The sequence below is a fragment of the Ambystoma mexicanum genome, chromosome 2p (assembly GCF_040938575.1).
Source record: "Ambystoma mexicanum isolate Mex_15411 chromosome 2p, UKY_AmexF1_1, whole genome shotgun sequence".
NCBI lineage: Eukaryota > Metazoa > Chordata > Amphibia > Caudata > Ambystomatidae > Ambystoma > Ambystoma mexicanum.
Genome location: NC_090923.1, coordinates 1,326,767,909 through 1,326,788,178, shown reverse-complemented (window position 1 = coordinate 1,326,788,178; position 20,270 = coordinate 1,326,767,909).

The window sequence follows — 20,270 nt, the reverse complement described above, 5'->3', positions numbered from 1 at the left end:
AGTCTTTCAACCCTTCACTCACCCAGGTAGCCCAAGGGGTACTATCATGCTTTTTGAGGGATCTAAACCTCTTAAGATACTGGGAAGGGGTCTTCACAAATCTAGCTATCAGAGCTAGTTTCACACTTTCATACTCTTTCCTATCCTCCTCCCCCAACTCCATTACCGCATCAGTTGCAACAGGGGGGAGCCTAGAGAACAACCAGGTAAGTAACTCATTACCTGTGATGTTCTGGAGCCCATGATTATACTCAAACAAACTCAGCCAATCCAACACATCCAACTTTGGTTCATACATACCAATTAATTCCTTAGGCATCCGGGGTCTTTTGGGACTGGAACTTCTAGAGGAGCCAGAGACAGAAGCAGTTTCAACAGACAACTTTTTCATTTTTAACTCGTGCTTAAGCTCCATTTCTTTGAGCCTAAGAATGTGTTGCATTTCTTGGTGTTTCTGTTCAGTTTGAGCAGTAATCATTCTGAATTCCAAGTCTATTTTCATTTTTTCTAGTTCAAGGACTTGAGGACTTAGTGTGGGACCTGCTATAGGCCCCGTAGGTACAGCTGGTAAGGCAGACAGAGGGGTAGGGGAGACAGTTTCATTAGCCTCTCCTTCCTCTTCAGCCTCTTCATCACTACCATCAGAACTTTGATTTAGATCAACACCATTACTGTTATCTACATTTGCTGGAGAAGTTGGTTCCTCTGAGCCAGTACCCAGACTTTGGTTTTCCAGCAATCTTGCTATCAGTTCTATTTTCTTGCCTCTTACAGAAAGATTCTCTTGTCTACAGAGAGCTCTCAAACTCTCAGTATTTTCACCTGACAAGGACTCTTGACTGTAAACTTCCATAGTAGACATGTTTTTAGAAAGTTGCTTTTTAGTGCTAAGCTTTGTGGTTAGTTATCCTAAAGTGTTGAAAAGCACTCTAAACTGTATACTCGATACAAATCCCACCGCTGTACACCAGTGTTAGGCAGAAACCTGTGCAGTTCCCTTGGGACCACTGCAAAAAGTTTAAGACTACAGGAGTTAGCAGTAAACCCAATTGGTAGCAGTCTGCACCACCCAGATTTACCTGGTAGCTGTGGCTGAGCAGTCAGACTTCTCTCAAGACGAGATAGGCAGTATTTGGAGTATACAAAATAGGGCAATTTACACAGTATAACAAGCAGACACTGATCAGAGCTTGGGTGTAAGGATATATAATTATTTATTTAAACACATCTATGAAAAACACACTGGCACTCATATGGCAAACAACTTCAATCACAGTTACTATAAGTATCTATCAATCCCATAACAATATTTCAACAAGTCTAGGTTCAACGGCACCACTTATTTGCAGACAGAGGTGAATGCTTTAACCTAGATGGCACTCTAGTATTGGTTAGAAAGGGAGAGAAAAAGGCAGGGTTTGAAACCAACTCAGTACCAACGCTTTTACGAAGCAAATGCAAGACAAGCAAGGCAGGGTCTACTGTAGATCACAAAGTTCAGCGGCCAGGCCCACTCGGAGAGAGGCAAGGCGGTATGTCCCAAAAGTACCACAGTGGAAATGCACTTCAAGTCTTTGTAGCAAAATGTCACAGAAAGGTTGGACCAGTTTTAGAACAAAAGTTAAGAAGGTCTGGAGGCGACCCAGTGGAAAGGTAAGGATTTAAGAAACCTCACGCTAACCGTTTCAAGGGAAGCCAGGCGGACACAGTACCTTGGAAGTGGTGAGACAGCTCCGGCGGGGGCAGTTGTTCCTGGTGGTGGATGCAAGTCAGGGCTTTGCCAGAAGAAGAGATGATCTCGTCGTCGAGGAAAGTTGAAGATCGTTGCACCACCAGGGAAGAGACCAGCCACGGAGTGCTCAGTCACAAGGCACCACCTTTTGGTCATGGTACAGTGGTTAGTGGCTATCCGGTTGCAGGGGTGCTCAGCACGGGCAATTCGACCACTAGATGTCCTGGAAGCGAAGAAAAAGCAAGGGACTGGTTGTTCCCACCAGTCAAGGGAAGAAGACTCTCCAGCAGGGAGATCTCCTCTGTCGTTGGGAAGTGGTGAGTCGGTTCACCAGGGCTCCACCGGAGGTGTCGTCGTTGCAGGTCGGCTCAGCTTTACCCTCGTCGGATTCTTAGGTCCGGTGGCGACTTCTGAAGTTCCAGTCCCAAAAGCCCTACTTTTATGCAGAAAACCCCCATTCATTCAGCCTAGCTGTCACTCAAACATGTTAAGTGGTGAGCGGGGCGGCTCACCACTTGGACCAATCACACCAGAGTGCGACTTGAGTTGGCAAGGCAACTCAGTCCAGGGTGCCTAAACCCCCTCTCACACCCCTTGTGGTACCCAGACAGAATGGCACCACTCTGGAGGGCTTCTTTGCAGAAGCCTGCCAAAAGTGGAACAAAGGGCTCAACCTTTGGTTTGGAGTTACAGAGGCGAACACATATGCCATTTTACAAACCGAGTTCTGGCAGAAAATACCAACCGGTGAATTTATTTAAGATAAATAAACCGGCGGTATGTTAGAGACTAATGTGAAAAGGTATTAGCCTCGAAAATGGGAAAATCCCATAGGAATATATTTGTGGTCGAATATAAAAAGTAGTATCCACTGCCACCAGCCAAAACTCAACGAGGGGGGACGGTTCAGTGCCCCCTCGAACAACAGACCCAGGGGTAATCGAATTACCCCTACCAGTACGTCCACAATAGGATGGTTTGTACTAGTTCTGTTAGTAAATTTAGGTCTATTAAAGCCAATGGTGACTTTACATGCCCTGGGAGACAGTAGTCCATCCCATGGTATGGAGTCTATGTTGGGGGTCACCTAGGACACCCCAGTGTTACGGCACGGAGGGTGCTGTGTAACACATATAGCAAAACACATGAGACCCTATGGAGTAAAAGACCCCATAGCCCATAGAACACATTAACATTCAAAGAAATACCACTAATCATGTCCAAGAGTGGGAGGAAAAAGAGTCTCACTCTTGGCAGGATGAAAAAAACAAACTCCAGAAATCCAGCAAAGTTGCTAGGGGACTCACTAGGTTAGGAAGTTCAGCCTAAACAGAGAATTCTCCCTAACAAGGATGCCTATATAAATCTAAATTCTCATCTCCAACAAAAAGGTTTGCATTTAAATATGACACCTCTAGTGGACCTAGAGCACAACACCAATCGAATATTGGTGGATAACAGCGACCCTCGATGTATCACTTTGGGTGCAGACACGTTTATTGGAATGGCGGTTGATGCCCAACATTATTGATTTAGGCAATTAAGTCATGGGACCAATCCTAAATGACTGTTTTCAACATCAGTGACAGCATTCCTCTAGAGAAGATTTTTACTAGGCATGGTGGTAATTTCCTGGTGTACTCTCCCTGCCTCTACGGTGTGGACAAGGTGGTCTGTGACTTTAGGAGGGAGGAGGCAGTGTTCAGAGTCAAGGATTACTACCTCGAATCCTCTGTCCAGGTCAATGCTATCAAAGAGATCTCTCTACCCAACTGGAGGATACCTCTGAAATTGCCAAGCCTGAAGTCTTTACAGGTTTTAAGCATATGGTCGAGGAAATGATCAATCTTGCTGATGCCTATGAGACCGAGGAGCAAAGACAAAAGCTAAAACAGGTCTTCTTGGAATTCCAAAATATCTTCTCAGTGGACTTAAATGACTGTGGACGCACATCCATTCATTGAACCACCATTCCCATGGACCCGAGATGGCTCCAGTATTTGTGAAACAATAATGGCTACCTCTCGCATTCATGGAGTCACTCACTGAGATTCTTAGGAATTAGAAATGGGATAATGTGTCCGATCCACAGTACCTTCAACAACCTGGTACTGGGTTTCCTCAAACCAAACGGCCAATGGAGAGTATGTACAGAACTGAGGGAGTTGAACAAACGGGTCCACATGTCAAGATGGCCCCTTCCCTACATCAAACATGGACCGGCCCATATCCAAGGTTCAAAGGTGTACACCGCCTTTGACCTGACCAACGATTGTTGGACAGTACCTGTGAGTAGGGAAGACCAGTAAAAGCTTGCCTTTACCTTCAGGGGGCAGCAGTGCATGTGGACCCGAACCCCCTTTGGATACATAGGGCCTCATTACGACCCAGGCGCTAAGTGGTTAACGGCGCCGTAAAAGGCTGCGGTGCCGTTAACCACTTAGCGCCTTACTATGAGGTCCCTTTGCGGGACCCGACTTGAACGGCTGGTCTGGACCAGCCGTTAAAGTAGGGACCCGCAAAGGGACCTCGCAGGCAATTACGGTACCGCAATTTGCGGTACCGTAATTGCCACCTTCCCCATTCCCATTGAGCCCAATAGGGCAAAAATGGGAATGAGGAAGGGCCATGGTGAAATGGGGAAATACTGCCCTGCTAACCTTGGAATGGGGCGGTATTTCCCCATTTCACCATGGCGGACTCGTTACAACACCAGCACCAACCATGGTGCTAATAGCGCCTTGGTTTAGCGCCAGTGTTGTAATGAGGGCCATAAACTCTGGTAATGAGTTCAACATCGTCCTACATAAGGCCATGCCTGATTTCGGCGAAAGGGGAAACCTGGACTATGTGGATGATATTTTAATCAAGGGCTCACCTGTGGAGGAACATATAGCAGAAATCTGCTATGTTCTAACCAAGTTACAGAAGGCAGGAGCAAAACTGTCCTTTCAGAAGGTTTAAGACCAGAGTGAACTTCTTTGGGCACAAGATCACACCTGAGGGTCTTAATCGCCAGGCAGAGAAGGTGGAAGCCTTAATGAAATTAAAAGACCCTACCACTCTGTGTTAATTAAGAAGCCTTCTTGGACTCACTAATTATAGTCAGAAGTTATTTTTAAGACTATGCAGAGGTAATTCGACCATTAGTCCATTTATTGAAGGCTGGGGTCAAGTGGTCAAGTGGGAGTTGGGTCCAGAACAATCTGGAGCAGTTAAAAAACTGAGAAGAAGCCTTTCCAGGCTCCTTGTTTGGCTTACCCCATAAAGAACAAGGAGTTCTTCTTGGAGACAGGGTTCTCATATACTTGCCTAACTGCGGTATTGTACCAAAAGCATGACGAGATCAACAAAGTCATCTCATATGTGAGCAAGAATTTGTCCTCTGTGGAGGAAAAATGAACAGACTGCGAGAAACACCCCTATGCAATTTGGTGAGACTCCTGCAATATCTACAAAGTGATAGAATCTGGGCAGGGAACGTTAGTAATTCCAGAATTATTTCCTGGATTCTGTCCATGCAAGGCTTTCTTATCAAGGTCAGATATGGCCAAAACAAGAAGAGTCCCCTAGCGCAAGGGTTGGCAGACTTGTATGATTGTGCTCAGAAATCTGTCTCAAGGCCGAAGGTCTAATGACCAACATCAACATGGAGGTGTACTTAATTTCCCCACACAAGGTCTATGAAGAAGACACGTGTCAGGAGATACCCACAATTTATGTGGATGGTTGCTCCTACCATGTTGATAGCAATGGGGAAAACAAACTGGTGGCCGGCATTGGGATTGCCCGGGTCAATGATACACCAGAACTCTCTGCTGTTTATAAAATAGGACCCCAAAGCAGTCCGGTTGCACAGTTGATGGTCGTTTGTCAAGCCATCCTCACTGCAGTGCACCACCAACTCAATGAACTGGTCATAATCACTGACTCTGATTATCTCAGGAATTGGTTTGTGGAGCACCTGATTAACTGGAAGAATCGAGGCATGCTTTGTGCAAACAACAAACCCCTAGAGCATGCCAAACTGATCCAGTCAATTGATTGTCTGGTGACCTGCAATGAGATTACCATTTATTGGAAGAAGATAAGAGGACATTCCAAGATAAAGGGGCCAGATAAACTGAGAATGGCCAGGCTGACCAGCTGGCTACAACCAGAGCTACACAGGGGATTTTCATAGAAACAGAAATTCCTGCTGGGTGAAATCCAGATGGATCTGTCACCAGGTCTCAAAATCGGGCTGACAGCAAACTGTCCACAGCCCAGTGGAGTAAAGATACCGCAGATGCAGATTTGATTGCTGCACAGAGAGAGAACCCGATAATTGGGAAATGTTATCGGCACATTGAAAACCCTGTAAGATTTCCCCTAACAGAGACTGATTGTACTGGGAAAGATGATCTGAGGGTGTTGATGAAGTTTTCCAAGATGTTCCGGAGAACCCGATCTGGCTGTGACCAGTGGGTGTTACCTATGTCATTCCGAAGCCTGATGTTGAACCACACCCATGACCCAGCCACTGACGGTCATAGGGGGTATCATACGACATTGGAAATCTTACATGAGGTTTCCTACTGGCCACACATGGGCCAGGACCTTGATATTTATCTAAAGTGGTGTCCTGTGTGTGCTCAATTTCTACCCAGTTCACTCACAAACAGAGCTTCCCTACATAAAAGAGAATGACACTGCCTTGGTCAGATTTGCATGTCAATTTCATTGGACCAGTGATTTGCTCCTCTAGAGGAAACAAGTTCATGTTGACAGTGACATGCTTGGTCACAAAGTGGGTAGAATATCTTCCAGCCCCAAATTATAAGGCAGGGACAGCTGGTGCACTAATGATCAACCACATCTTCTCTCAGTCAGACTGAGGAAGCCATTTTACCATTGAGGTGATGCCAAAGATGTGCGAAATTCTAGTAGTAAAAAGAAAACTCCACATTGCCTACTGCTCGGCCTCAAAAGCGGTGGGTAGAGAGATACAACAACAAAATTGTAAGTATCTTAAAGAAGTTTGTTGCAGACTCTGGGCCCATTTGGGACATCTGACTGCCACCTGTCCTGATGGATAGTAGGTCTACACCATCTTCTGCAACAAAGATGTCTCAATTTGAGCTCATGATCGGACTAAAAATTGTGTTACGACAGCATCTGCTCTATAGGACTCAGGAGCAGACACTGATACCTGCGTCCACTACTCATGAATACATTGAAAATTTAAGGAAGCACCTCCAGCATACTTTTGCTTTTGCTTAGCGCAATTTAGAAAAGTCGGCTGATGGAATGAAGACCTACTATGATCTAAAGACAAAGAAGGTGACAAGGTTTACCTGCTCAATTTTCAAAGGAATCGGGCCAACAAGAGGAAATTCCTCCCATCTTGGTGTTGTGCCTTTTTAAATTGTAGATAAAATATCACCTGATGTTCATCTCAAAAGGAGAATAGACAGAAGAAAAATGGGTCCACATCAATCAGTTGAAAAGCTGTCATCCCCGACACGCTTTGCGACTGATTGATGAGCCAAATGAAAGTCAAGCAGGGGAACCCTCTGATGAATGAAAAGGAAGGATGAAAAATCAGATGGAAACTAAGATGAATACATGTTTTACAGGGAGTAATTTGCTTGGTGTTGTTATGCAGATGAAGAAAATAAATAAAATGGGAGAAATGGTGAAAATGTCATGTTATAATTGTATATTGTTGTTGTACATTCTATGTAAATCTTCTGGGGACATATGTGTGTAAAATGTATTGAAACTCTTTTCCAATCTTTTATTACAGAACTAACCTCCTTTACTTCCAGCTAGGAGGTGAGAGAGGAGTACAGTGTGAACCCCAGGGACCTGGAAAGAAAGGAAGAGTGTGCTGTTCCATACCGCCCAGCCCATAGACGCAAGGAGGAGGCTGGAGTGCCCACTCCCTAATGAAGGAAATGATACCTAATGAAACTCCACTCTGCCCTGCTCTTCCCCAACAAAGAGTCATGAAAGAATAGGGGGGCATCTAGGTGCATTCAAAGGCCCCAAAACAGAAGACCCTTTCACGTGAAGGGCAGGATTTTAAACACTGAAACAAAAACGGCTTGGCCTTTGTTGTTTTTCAAGTAGAACTGAAGAGCCATGTGAAAAAGGGGCGTACCTGTATTATCAAAGGAAAAGCAGCATTTTAATGTACAAAAGAAGGAGGAATCAAAGATACCTTTAACATGGAAAACAGGATATTTTAACAGCGACACATAAACGGCTTGCACAGCTGTGTGCAAATAAAAGCAGTTAAAATGTCAAAATGTATCAATGCTAACAGAAAACTGTCATGGAAAAGACATGATGTGTGGGTTGACAAAAAGCAATGTATATTATGTTTCACATACAAAACTTCAGTGACCTTTGAAAAGCCACTTTGTATTCATGGAAAAATACCAGGCCAAGATAAAAGCTTTTTTTGCTGGCTGTGGGACACTTCACAAATAAATTCCCCTCCAGCAATTTGGACTTTACATCCCTGAAAAGTACCAACTGCAAAAAAGTGTCCTGCTAAAGGTGTCTGTGTCCACATATTGGATCTCGGGTGTAACCTGTTAACCGAATCTTCCCTCATTCACAATGTTCACACATTCTGATTCAGATATATTTTGTTTTTTCTTAGTAGTTTTTTAATCAATATATGATTTGCATTGATGTTGCCCTTGCACCATATTTAAAAGTTGCCTTCTAAATGAAACATGTATCCTTTATTCGGTTTCTACGGAGAGCAGGAATTTATAAAAAAAAGCGATAGGATCTTGGCTAATGTCACTGTTTTGTTGCCATAGACCAAAGGTGTGTATTGGTGAGCGACTAAAAAAGCATCAGAGAGATGAATGGACCAAAATGGTTTAATCAAATCACCTAAATACTGGTACGTGGAGCAGTTATCACCATTCTAGACTCCTAACGTACTATAACCAAATATCATAATGCACTCCTTGTTTGACTCATGAGAGGATAGAGCTGTAAAATGGCAAAAAGTGTTATAGATTCTTAATCCATTTTTGTCATGAATATCAGGCTTATCAATCAATTTGTCGGAGTCAGAACAGTCTTTATCCAGAACCCACTCCTCCTCACCTGATTCTTCTGTGGATATCTCGTGTCTTCGCCCTCTTCTCCTTGATGACTTCTTTTTAGAGAAGAGAAATGGTCTTCTGCGGTTAGAAGCCACCCTGTCCCCCTGGTAAAACAGGGAAGCAAGGGACTCCTTTCCCGAAGAAGACGCAAGAGAGGAAAAAAGCGTGCGCTTAAAAAAACCTCTCCTGATTGTTGAAGTCTTGATGCGGTGTAGGATTACCAGACAAGGATCTATTCCAGGTAAGTGGTTGATTCCGAAGGTGTAGTTGTTCCAGGTAGTAGAAGAAATCCGTGACCACCGAGGATCACGTGAGAGTGGAGCCGGAGCCGAAAGCGGTGGTAGCAGGGTCACCACAAGAACGGAATGCCGGAAGAAGGACGGCACGCCAGAAAAGAGGTTGAACGGCTAGAGTCACCTGAAAAGGTAAGCAGAATAAAAAATAGAAAAGAAGGAAGTAAGAAACAGCAGACCGGAGAGAGGTCTGAATACAATAAAGCGAGTGAAAGGGGGAGGGGACAAGAAGTTGAAAGTGGGGGCAGAGAGAGGAAAGAGGAAAAATGGAGTCCAAGGAAGGTAGACAAGGACACTACCGAAAGCTACAAAAAACGCGGAATGGAAGGGAACAGGGAGGCGCAAAGGAAGGAAAGGAAACCGGGCTGAGACCGGTAAGGCAGCACAAAGCAGGCAAACTGGAAGCAAGCCCGAATGGTGTGGAGCGTAACTGAAAAAAGTTCCAACGTGCCGAACAGACCAAGGGGGCGTGGTTAAATAGGGAAACCAGGAAGAGGACAGGAAAGAGACTAGAGCGTAACAACAGGAAGTAGGAGATAGCGTGGAACAATTCAATGGCGGCGCAATTGCCATTGGCTACCTAGACGCCAAGGGAATCTCCTTGCAAACGGCATGACAGTATGCCCCATCCTATGGGACACCCCCCTCCCCCGGTTTGCCAGGGTGAAGCCGATGAAATATCTGCACCAGACGGGGGAATGAACATGCGAAATAGGTTCCCAGGAATCGTTTGAATGCGGGTAACCTTTCCAATGTATGAGATACTCCAGCCTGCCTCCCTTATATCTGTAGTCCCGGATGGCAGTGACCTCATATTCGTCAGGAGGTAAGTCCTTGGGTATCTGATCTTTCGGTATTCTACGCTTGTAAGTATCTTTCCGGTGTTCCTTCAATAGGGAGGTATGAAATAGCAGACGTATGCGCTTCATATAGCCGGGCAACTGCAGTCAGTAGGCAACTGGATTAATCCTTTCCAAGATGGTATTAGGACCCAAATAGCGTGGGGTAAGTTTGGAAGGATGCAACCATCGAGGGAGGTACTTTGTGGAAAGCCAAACTTTGGTTCCCTTCTGCCATTGGGGGGAAGGAAGGCGCCGGAGATTGCTGAAAGAACTATACCGAACTTTGCTGGTTTGTAGACTTTCATAAGCAATCTTGTGTTCTTCAGAAATATTGGAAAGCAATACATCAACAGAGGGTGTATCAGCAGGAGGGAAAGTCTTGATAGGTAAGAAACAGGGATGAAAGCCATAAGTACAAAAAAGGACTAAGTTTGGTGGAACTATGAGTAGAGTTATTATATGCAAACTCGGCTGTTGGCAGTAGAGCCACCCAATTGACTTGTTGAGAGTTGGTAAAACAACGAAGATATTGTTCTAATGAGGCATTAATCCGTTCTGTTTGACCATTTGTATGTGGATGGAAACCTGAGGACATAGCTCTTTCTATCCCCAGCCTCTTACAGAGCTCTTTCCAGAATCGAGAGGTATACTGCGATCCTCTGTCTGAAATGATTTTGTATGGAATGCCATGTAACCGGAATATTTCCTTGGCAAAAACAGAAGCCATCTCCGCTGCTGTAGGCAGGCCTGCCAGTGGAGTGAAGTGTGCCATTTTGGAAAAACTGTCCACGGTTACCATGATGCATGAAAAACTATCTGATGGAGGTAAGTCAACAATAAAATCGGTGGAAATTACCCTTCATGGTCTCCTAGGTGGTTCTTCTTGTTGAAGGAATCCTACCGGTTTCTGAGTGCTGTATTTTGACCTAGAGCAGACTGGGCAGGTCGAAACATAGTTGTTAACTACTTTCTCCATTCCAGACCACCAAAAATGACGTCTGAGCAGGTCGAGAGTGCTCTTAATTCCTCGATGTTCTGCCACTGGGTCATCATAACACCATTTCATGACCTGTTGACGGGAGGTGGAGTCTGGTAGAAACAGACGTTGTTTGAAGAGGTATACGCCGTCCTGGAAGATAAGATCCTCTGATGGTTTTACAGAAGGAGGTTTGTCCAAGTTGGCTGTGGCTTCGCGTACCCCTTCCAGGAAAGCATTTAATGTACATACCACTTTCTTCTGGGGTAGCATGAGATCTAGACGTTGCTCGGAATGGCATTCTGGTGAGGGCCTTCTAGAAAAAGCATCTGCAAGCAGGTTTTTGGTCCCGGGTAAGTAAGTAAGCACAAAGTCATACTGGGAGAAAAAATGGGCCCATCAGGCTTGTTGAGAATTAACACACTCCATATTTTCTATGACTTTCATATTCTTGTGGTCTGTTCGTAGTTTAAAGGGAAAAACAGCCCCTTGCAAGAGATGCTGCCACTCTTCACATGCTACTTTCATCGCTAGCAGCTCTTTTCGATCACGGAGTAGTTCCGTTGACTCAGTGTCAAAGTCTTGGATACATAGGCCACAGGAAACTCAACCCCTTCATGCTCTTGCAACAATGCTGCTCCCAAAGCTGCAGGTGAAGCATCGGTCTCCACTTTAAATGAACGGCCTTGATCTGGTTGACGTAGCACCGGTGCAGAACAAAAGGTGTTTTTGAGTTGTTGAAAAGCGTCCTCTGCTTTGTTAGACCAAAGAAATGGGGTAAAGGATTTATTTAACAAACAAGTGATGGGCAGTACCTTATTGGAGAAATCTGAAATTAATTTGCGATAAAAATTGGCTAGTCCGAGGAATCTCTGGACTTCCTTTACAGAAGTCAGACTTAGCCACTGCAGGATGGCCTCTACCTTGCGGGGATCCATTTGGATGCCTTCAGCGGACAGGATAAACCCAAAATAGGGAACCTGGAACACACACTTGTCCGGATTAACATTTAGATGAGCATCTTTAAGTCTCTGGACGACCTGGTGTAGATGTTGTGAATGCAGTTCTGGAGATCTTGAGAACACCAGGATATCGTCCAAGTAGATGATAGTACAGTGAAACAACAAGTCGGAAAAGGTACGGTCCATAAACCGTTGGAACACTGATGGAGCATTTACCAGGCCGAAAGGCATCACTCAGTACTTGTAGTGACCGAAAGGGGTCCTGAAAGCGGTCTTCCATTCGTCTCCGGAATGGATACGTAGCAAATGGTAGGCCCTTCGTAGGTCAATCTTGGAGAAAACACTGGCACCTTGTACGGCTTCTAGTATATCCTTGATTAATGGCATTGGGTACCGATCTCTGATGGTGATGCTGTTCAACCCTTGAGAGTCGATGCAGGGTCTTAGTTCTGTTATGTCTTTTTTGGGAACGAAAAACAAAGATGCCCCAGCAGGAGAACGTGAAGGTTGAATGAGTCTGTTTTGTAGGTTGGAGTCTAGGTATTTCTTGAGGACTTGTTTTTCCTTAAGAGAAAGAGAGAACATTCGCCCAAACGGCACCAGGCCTTCTGGGACCAAATCTATGGCACAGTCCTCAGGCCTGTGTTGAGGTAATTCTTGGGCTTCTTGATCTTGGAACACTTCACTGTACTGAGCCAGGTCAATGGGAATGGTGTGAATTCCCAAGGTATCAGACATTGTAGAGGATTGAGTGATGGCCTGGATTGTGGCATAACTGGTTTCAGGAAGGCATTTCCTTAGGCAAAAGTCAGAGGAAAAGGACATCTGATTAGCTTTCCAGTTTATGGTAGGGTTATGTTTGCGTAGCCAAGAAACCCCTAGTATAACTGAAAAGTGAGCAGCTCTTATGAGATAAAACTGGATTGTCTCCGTAGTTGTAACAACTTCATGGTCATAGGAGGTGTGGTATGGGTGATCAGTCCGGAACTTAAGGGTTTGCCATCTACCCCTTCCACCTTTTGGTCTTCATCCTTCTCCAGCCGTTCGATGCCGGTTTTATTAGCCCACATGATGTCCATGAAACACCCTGCTGCACCGCAGTCCAGTAATGCCAGGACCCCATAAGCCCTTTGCTGAAGGGTAAGTTGGATGGCCAGAACCATAAGACGAGTATCCTCTGTGGATGAAACGGATGTTACTGACATTGAAACATAGGGACCAGGAAATCCCCCTCGGTAACTTGTCCCTACTAGTTCCGAGGCGGAGCGTTTCCCGACCGCCGTGGTGGTACTTCCGGACAGTCTCGTAGCAAGTGCTGATTAGAACCATAATACAGACACAGATTATTGTCCTTCCTTCTCTTCCATTCATCAGAAGTAAGAGGCCCCGGGTGATTCCGATCTGCATGGGTTCGTCCTTAGTAAGATGGGCTGAGGAGGAGGTGGGTAAACAGGGCTCGGAGGATGTTTGTATGGTTCGATCTCTTCGTCTTTCTGAGCGTCTCTCGGAAAGACGGAAATCCAACTGAAGAACAGTGGACCACAATTCAGACAAAGTTGCGGGTCTGGGTACCCATGCCAGTTCGTCTTTCAATTCTTCTCTGAGGCCACGGCGGAATGTGGTATATTGGGCCGTCTCTTGCCACCCGGTATCAGCAGCAACCCTCTTAAAACGGGATATGTAGGATAGCAAATCAGAGTTACCCTGACGGATGTCAAGCAACTGCTCGCTGGCTACCAAGGCGGTTTCTTGTCTCTCAAAGGCTTCTTTAAACTGAGCAGTGAACCCACTATAGTCTTGTAACAGAGGGCTGGCACCAGTAACTAGTGGTGCTGCCCAGGCCAATGCATTTCCAGTGAGATTGGAGATAAGAAACCCTATTCGGGCATTATCGGAGGCATATGTCTGGGGTCTGAAGGTAAAATGTATGATGCATGCCTCCATGAATTCTTTGAACTTATGTGGCGAACCATCGTATTTTCCTGATGCCAAAGGGTAAGGAGGTAATTCCGCACAGGCTCTTTCTTGGTTGTCCGCAAGTTGTTTAAGAACAACGTTCTCGGCTTTGACAGTCTGGAGTTCCTGCGTAAGATTGTGTACAGCAGTTAGCAATTCCTGAACTTGTTCAGCTGTAGCCATTGTAGGATCTTTTGGGCGTTGCAATCTATCATGAATATCAGGCTTATCACTCAATTCGTCGGAGTCAGAACAGTCTTTATCCAGAACCCACTCCTCCACACCTGATTCTTCTGTGGATATCTCGTGTCTTCGCCCTCTTCTCCTTGAGGACTTTTTTTTAGAGAAGAGAAATGCTCTTCTGCGGTTAGAAGCCACCCTGTCCCCCTGGTAAAACAGGGAAGCAAGGGACTCCTTTCCCGAAGAAGCCGCAAGAGAGGAAAAAAGTGTGTGCTTAAAAAAACTTCTCCTGAGTGTTGAAGTCTTGATGCGGTGTAGGATTACCAGACAAGGATCTATTCCAGGTAAGTGGTTGATTCCGAAGGTGTAGTTGTTCCAGGTAGTAGAAGAAATCCGTGACCGCCGAGGATCACGTGAGAGTGGAGCTGGAGCCGAAAGCGGTGGTAGCAGGGTCACCGCAAGAACTGAATGCCAGAAGAAGGACGGCACGCCGGAAAAGAGGTTGAACGGCTAGAGTCGCCTGAAAAGGTAAGCAGAAGAAAAAATAGAAAAGAAAGAAGTAAGAAGTAAGAAACAGCAGACCCGAGAGAGGTCGGAATACAGTAAAGCGAGTGAAAGGGGGAGGGACCAAGAAGCCGAAAGTGAGGGCAGAGAGAGGAAAGAGGAAAAACGGAGTCCAAGGAAGGTAGACAAGGACGCTACCGAAAGCTACAAAAAACGCAGAATGGAAGGGAACAGGGAGGCACAAAGGAAGGAAAGGAAACTGGGCTGAGACCGGTAAGGCAGCACAAAGCAGGCAAGCTGGAAGCAAGCCCGAACAGAGCAGAGCGTATCTGCAATAAGTTGCAACGCGCCGAACAGACGAAGGGGGCGTGGTTAAATAGCAAAACCAGGAAGAGGCCAGGAAAGAGACTAGAGCGTAACAACAGGAAGTAGGAGATAGCGTGGAACAATTCAATGGCGGCGCAATTGCCATTGGCTACCTGGACATCAAGGGAATCTCCTTTGCGAACGGCATGACAATTCTATGCCAAAGTACAGTCCACAAGCAAGCTGACCGGTTTCAGTGGGACTTGGCAATTAGGAAACTTTCTTCAGGGCTGGAGAAGCCAGCATTAAATCGTCTGCTGTCTTTGTCGATCATAATACAGCGTAGCCTGGCTGTTTTTAGGAGAGCCCGCCTCATGATTAATGTTCCCCCTTATCTTATCTGGAGGTCTTTCATTCACGGGAATTGCCATATGTTGCTCCAGACCCCTAAACCAATCCTGATTTGGAGGCTGGGTTTGGGAGAAGAGAGAAGGATAACTGTCCAATCCAAGTTGCAGGAATTATGCATTTCATGTAATTCCCTAAAATGATTAAATTGGTGGTACCATCAGTGCTGTGTAAGGGCGACTGCACTAGGAGGAGTGGACACACACAGGTGGACAGATACAGACAAAAAACAGACCAACAGGAAGGCTGCTGAAACTTACCATCTGACAGCTCTAAGGAAACACCAGAGGAGATTGCTTAGAGTGCATCTGAGTGGAGTTGTCTATTTCTAGGAAGGCCTCAAGCTGACTGGGTGCTATGGTGGAGAGCGGTAGCCATCTTTGAGAGTGGAGTGACCAGCTCCCTGTGCTATCTTTCCAGAGTGTCCTGAGATGCAGCTGGCCTTCCTGAACTTTAAACAAAGGCTTTCTAAGTAAGTAGGAAAAGTGGGAAACTGAAAGGAGGGGGAGTCTACTTGCCTTAAATCCTTTCCCTTTATAGTGGGTGGGGGAGAAACATGGTATCAGGTAATAATGTCCCCATATATATGGTCCCCATACATAATGTGGCCGGGAAAGGTTTGTGGCAACATTATATAGGTGACCATGTATATAGGGACAGGGGAAGCAGGGGTTGCGGGGGTGACCCCCACTCCCCTTTATAAAAAAAAGATGTTGGGGGTTGCAGAGGTGTCCCCTGCATGTTCCATGTAATAATGTCTCCTTAAAAAACAGCCATTTTTCTGCAAATATTTTGCATGGTGAAATTCTTTTGCTGGGACATGGTCATATAGAACCATCACAACTGTGTAGATCCTTATCCTATTTAACTAAACATATTCATTTAATTAATTCCCCATTTGGCAGAACACTACAGGGTGAATTTTGTTAAAATTCAGAATTAACAAAGCTCACTTCCCAGTGTGCGCTGAAAATGATGGCCTATTATTTAATTGGGTAATCTTTTTTTGTCCTGCTAACACTGACTTCTCTTAGGAAGAGGGGTGTATTTGTTCTTAAATCAGGCCAACCTTTTTATCCAGCTTTCCCAACAGAGGCCTTTCAGTGGAGGAGGGGGGCGGAAATGCCACAATTCCCCAAATCATTTACATTGTTTGTGTCCAGCTTCCCCAACACAGGCTGTTCAGTGGAGGGGTCGAAAATAAAAAAAAAATCCCAAATCATTCCTATTTCTCTGTCCGAATTCCCCAGCACAGACCAAATAAGGGAGGTCTGAAAAACAAACCGCTAAATCACCCTGTGTTTATTTTAAACCAAATGTGTGGGCAAAATACGTATTTGTACCAATCTTGACATCCTACTGCTAGCCTTATAAGCCCGCAGGAAAATCAAAATCGCACAACACTACATGATAATTGCATTTGTTATTGATCAATGTAATTATTTCTTGTAGTGAAATTTGCAGAACGTGTAGAATTATGATTGTGTTCTATTCAACTAACTTTTGTGATTTATTTATGCTGAAAGAAGTTGATTGTGTTGTGCCAAGGATTAAGTGGTGCTTGTTATTTTCGTGCTAATTTCCATTATATTTATTTAAATAAATTCTAATATATTTCCTGTAGACCAACCTGGTTCTTGGCTCATTGTTAGTTAAAGGGAGGGGATCCAAGGGGCATGATATGTGTCTGAGATAGGGCTAAAGAAAATAATCAGTTAAACAGTTTGTTGTATCACACCTTCAGTGGGGAAGGAACAACTCCCCATGTTGAGGGTGGTGTCTCAATAAAACGTTACAGACACCACTACAACACCCCGCTGTGCAGGTTCAGTGCATATTGATTGTAAAATATCACCCTATGTTGTTACTGCTGAACTTCCTTTGTATGAACCATTACCAAGAGGTACAATAAAAAATAATTAAGTCTCTGAGTTACCACTCAGTTATATTTCAGAATCACTTTGGTCTGACAATTATACATCCTGTATTGTAGCCACAGTGTTAGATAGCTTGCGTCGCAGGGAGTAACTCCCAGTATTGAAATAGCCTATGAAAATATAAGGTGAGTAAGGTATTTATCATCATTCCATTCTACACAATCCACATCTATTGCATGTTATTATAGCAGAGTTGCATCTTGCTCAGATTACCTGTGTTGCACAATGTCTCGCAACACATGTATGGGTATGTTCGGCTTTCCACTGTGTCTCGGGGTATTTATGTTCACAACACTCATCTATGGTGTATTGTGTTAATTACATTCACCACCTATTGGGACAATGATTGATGGCACTTTAAAGTAAGGCCTAATATGGAGGTGCATAATTTAAGCTTAACATAAATGCTTTTAGATTGATGATTTAGTGTCAGAAGGCTGACGTTAGGAAACCTCACCTTTGGGTAGGTTGCTTCTCATTCTATGCAAGTGGTGAGTTATTTCATGGCACCGCCTGAAAAGGATTTGACAAGGCCAGGATATGTTAAACCTGAAAAATCATCACGTTCTTGTGGCAACCCATATTGTTGCTGAGTACCCCTACGCTTTGGCGTAAAGCGCTATATAAACACAATAAACATAAACATAAATCATCAATCGCGAAGCATTGTTGTCAATTATAAATTATGCACATCCATATTAGGCATTCATTTAAAGCACCATCTATCATTGCCCCAATGGGTGGCAAATGTAATTAACACAATAAACCATAGATGTGTGTCGTGAACACAAATACCAGGAGGCGCTTAGAATGAAAAGCTGGACATACCCATAAATGTGTTGGAAGACATTGAGCAACACAAGTAATCTGAGTATGATGCAACTCTGGTGTAATAACATACAAATGTTGTGTATTGTGTAGAATGGGATGATGAAAAATACCTTGCTGGCCTTATATTTTCATAGGCTATTTCAATACTGGGAGTTACTCCCAGCGACACAAGCTATCTACCACTGTGGCTACAATGCAGGACATAGATTGTCAGACCAAGCAGCATCTGAAATAAATCTGAGAGGTAACACAGAGACTTAATCAATTCTCTTTTATAGTGCCTCTTGCTAATGGTTCATACAAAAGGAGTTCAGCTGTAACAACACAGGGTGACATTTTACAATCGGTATGTATTGAACGTGCACGGCGGGGTGGGGCTGTGGTGTCATTACCTCTCATCTGGGATGACATGTGACTGGGTGTTTCAGAATGGATGATCTTAACCCACTGGTCACTGATTTTTCATGTCAGATGCATTCATGATTTATTTTCTTTTAGGTTAAACAAATGTTTTTTTCTCCTTGTTCTCTTTCACAAGCTGTCTTTGGCGACACATTTGCAAGTGCACTGATGGTTAATGTAGGCACAACCGCAAGGGTACATGTACATTGTGTTTGATAAAAATAAATGAAACTTTTTGATTGAACGAACAGTCAAACTAGAATACCTTTGGTTGAAGTGTCCATTGATGAATCGCACTGAACTGACCGCACTGAATTGGGGGTAAGTGTTTGTTTTGATATTTGTGTAAGGCTGATCCTGAGGTTACAGCCTTTATCTCCCTAAAGGTTCTGACAGTTCACCAAGAATCGCACATAGCTCTCATATAGTACCGATATATCAAATATCAACATTTAAGTTGTTTGGTTGGTAGTACACATCTCTAACACCGCCCCCGAGCCCTTAGCTCATTCCTCCCTTTTGGGTGGTCTTGGCAATTTCCACCTAGTCAGTATTAGTATCTCAGCCTTCATGGCTGCTCGAAATAACCATCATTTCTGTGAGTGTGACAACTCACCTAGAGGTGTGCCGTCCCCTAAGACTAGTCTCCCACAATCATATTGTAGACACATCCCTGTCCCTTGCTCATTGGTTCCGCTATTTGTCTCCAGAATGTGTGACTCTTGCTGCACTACCTCAGCAGGTGTATGATGGACCCTGCCTGGTAGTTGCATCCCAGCAAGCGTTGGAGTTGCACAGGCCCTGCCTATGAATTCTTTCAAGCATCCAAAACTCTTAGTTGTGCTCCTTCATTTGTCTTGCTCTCTTTCGCCCCGTTTCAAGGAAGATAGTTTGATATTCCTGCAGAAGTCCTAGCATATCGCTTCCCCAGTCTTCTTCCCCAAGAACTGAAACCAGTCTGCCAGTGGATCTGAAACTGGGGTTGAAAACTCGGGTTCCCGAACCCAGCAGACAGTTATGTAATGAGGAAGTCGAGTGCTGCTGATCATCTATCTGAAATATATTTGAAATCAACTTGTTCTCTGACAGTCCCCTTTGTAGCCTGTTCAGAGCCCTCAGATCGACCAACCAAAGGGTGTGTTTTTTGCTGTGAGTGCACGCTTTCACACCTTCATCTTCATGTAGAGAAACATTTAAGATCAACCTCTTACTATTCGTCTTCAATCCATTAAACTCAGCTAAAATACCAAGCGAAAATTGGTTTATTCTTGGTATCAGGAATTAATGTAATAAAATATGGTTGCCGTACATAACGCCGCTGGGAAAAGTTTGTGGTGACATGATATAGGTGACCATATATATAGCGACAAGGGGAGCTGGGGTTGTGGGAGTGAACCCTGCTCCTCTTGAAAAAAAAAAGGTTTTGGGGGTTGCAGGGTTGTCCCCTGCATGTTCCATGTAATAATGTCTCTGCAAAAAATGGCAATTTTTCAGCAAATCTTTTACATGGCGAAATTTTTGCGGGGACATTATCACATAGAACCTTATTCTTCACCTTAATCTGTGGGCTCATGCAGATAGAGGCCACTCCAAGTACAAATGGGTCTATGCCCATAATTTTCTCAGGAAGTCTGTTGTCTTGGATGCTCCTTCCGTGTTCTGTGTCACAGTCGTCAGCAGCGCTCTGGCTTGACAGTTCCTCGTCCATTCACTTCATCTCTTGTCCAGTAATAACCTGCTCCCACCAGAACCTTACAAACGTGTCTTTCAGTAGATGCCAAGTGATATTTTACACAGCTTGACACTGGCAGTGGGACCTCACAGTATAC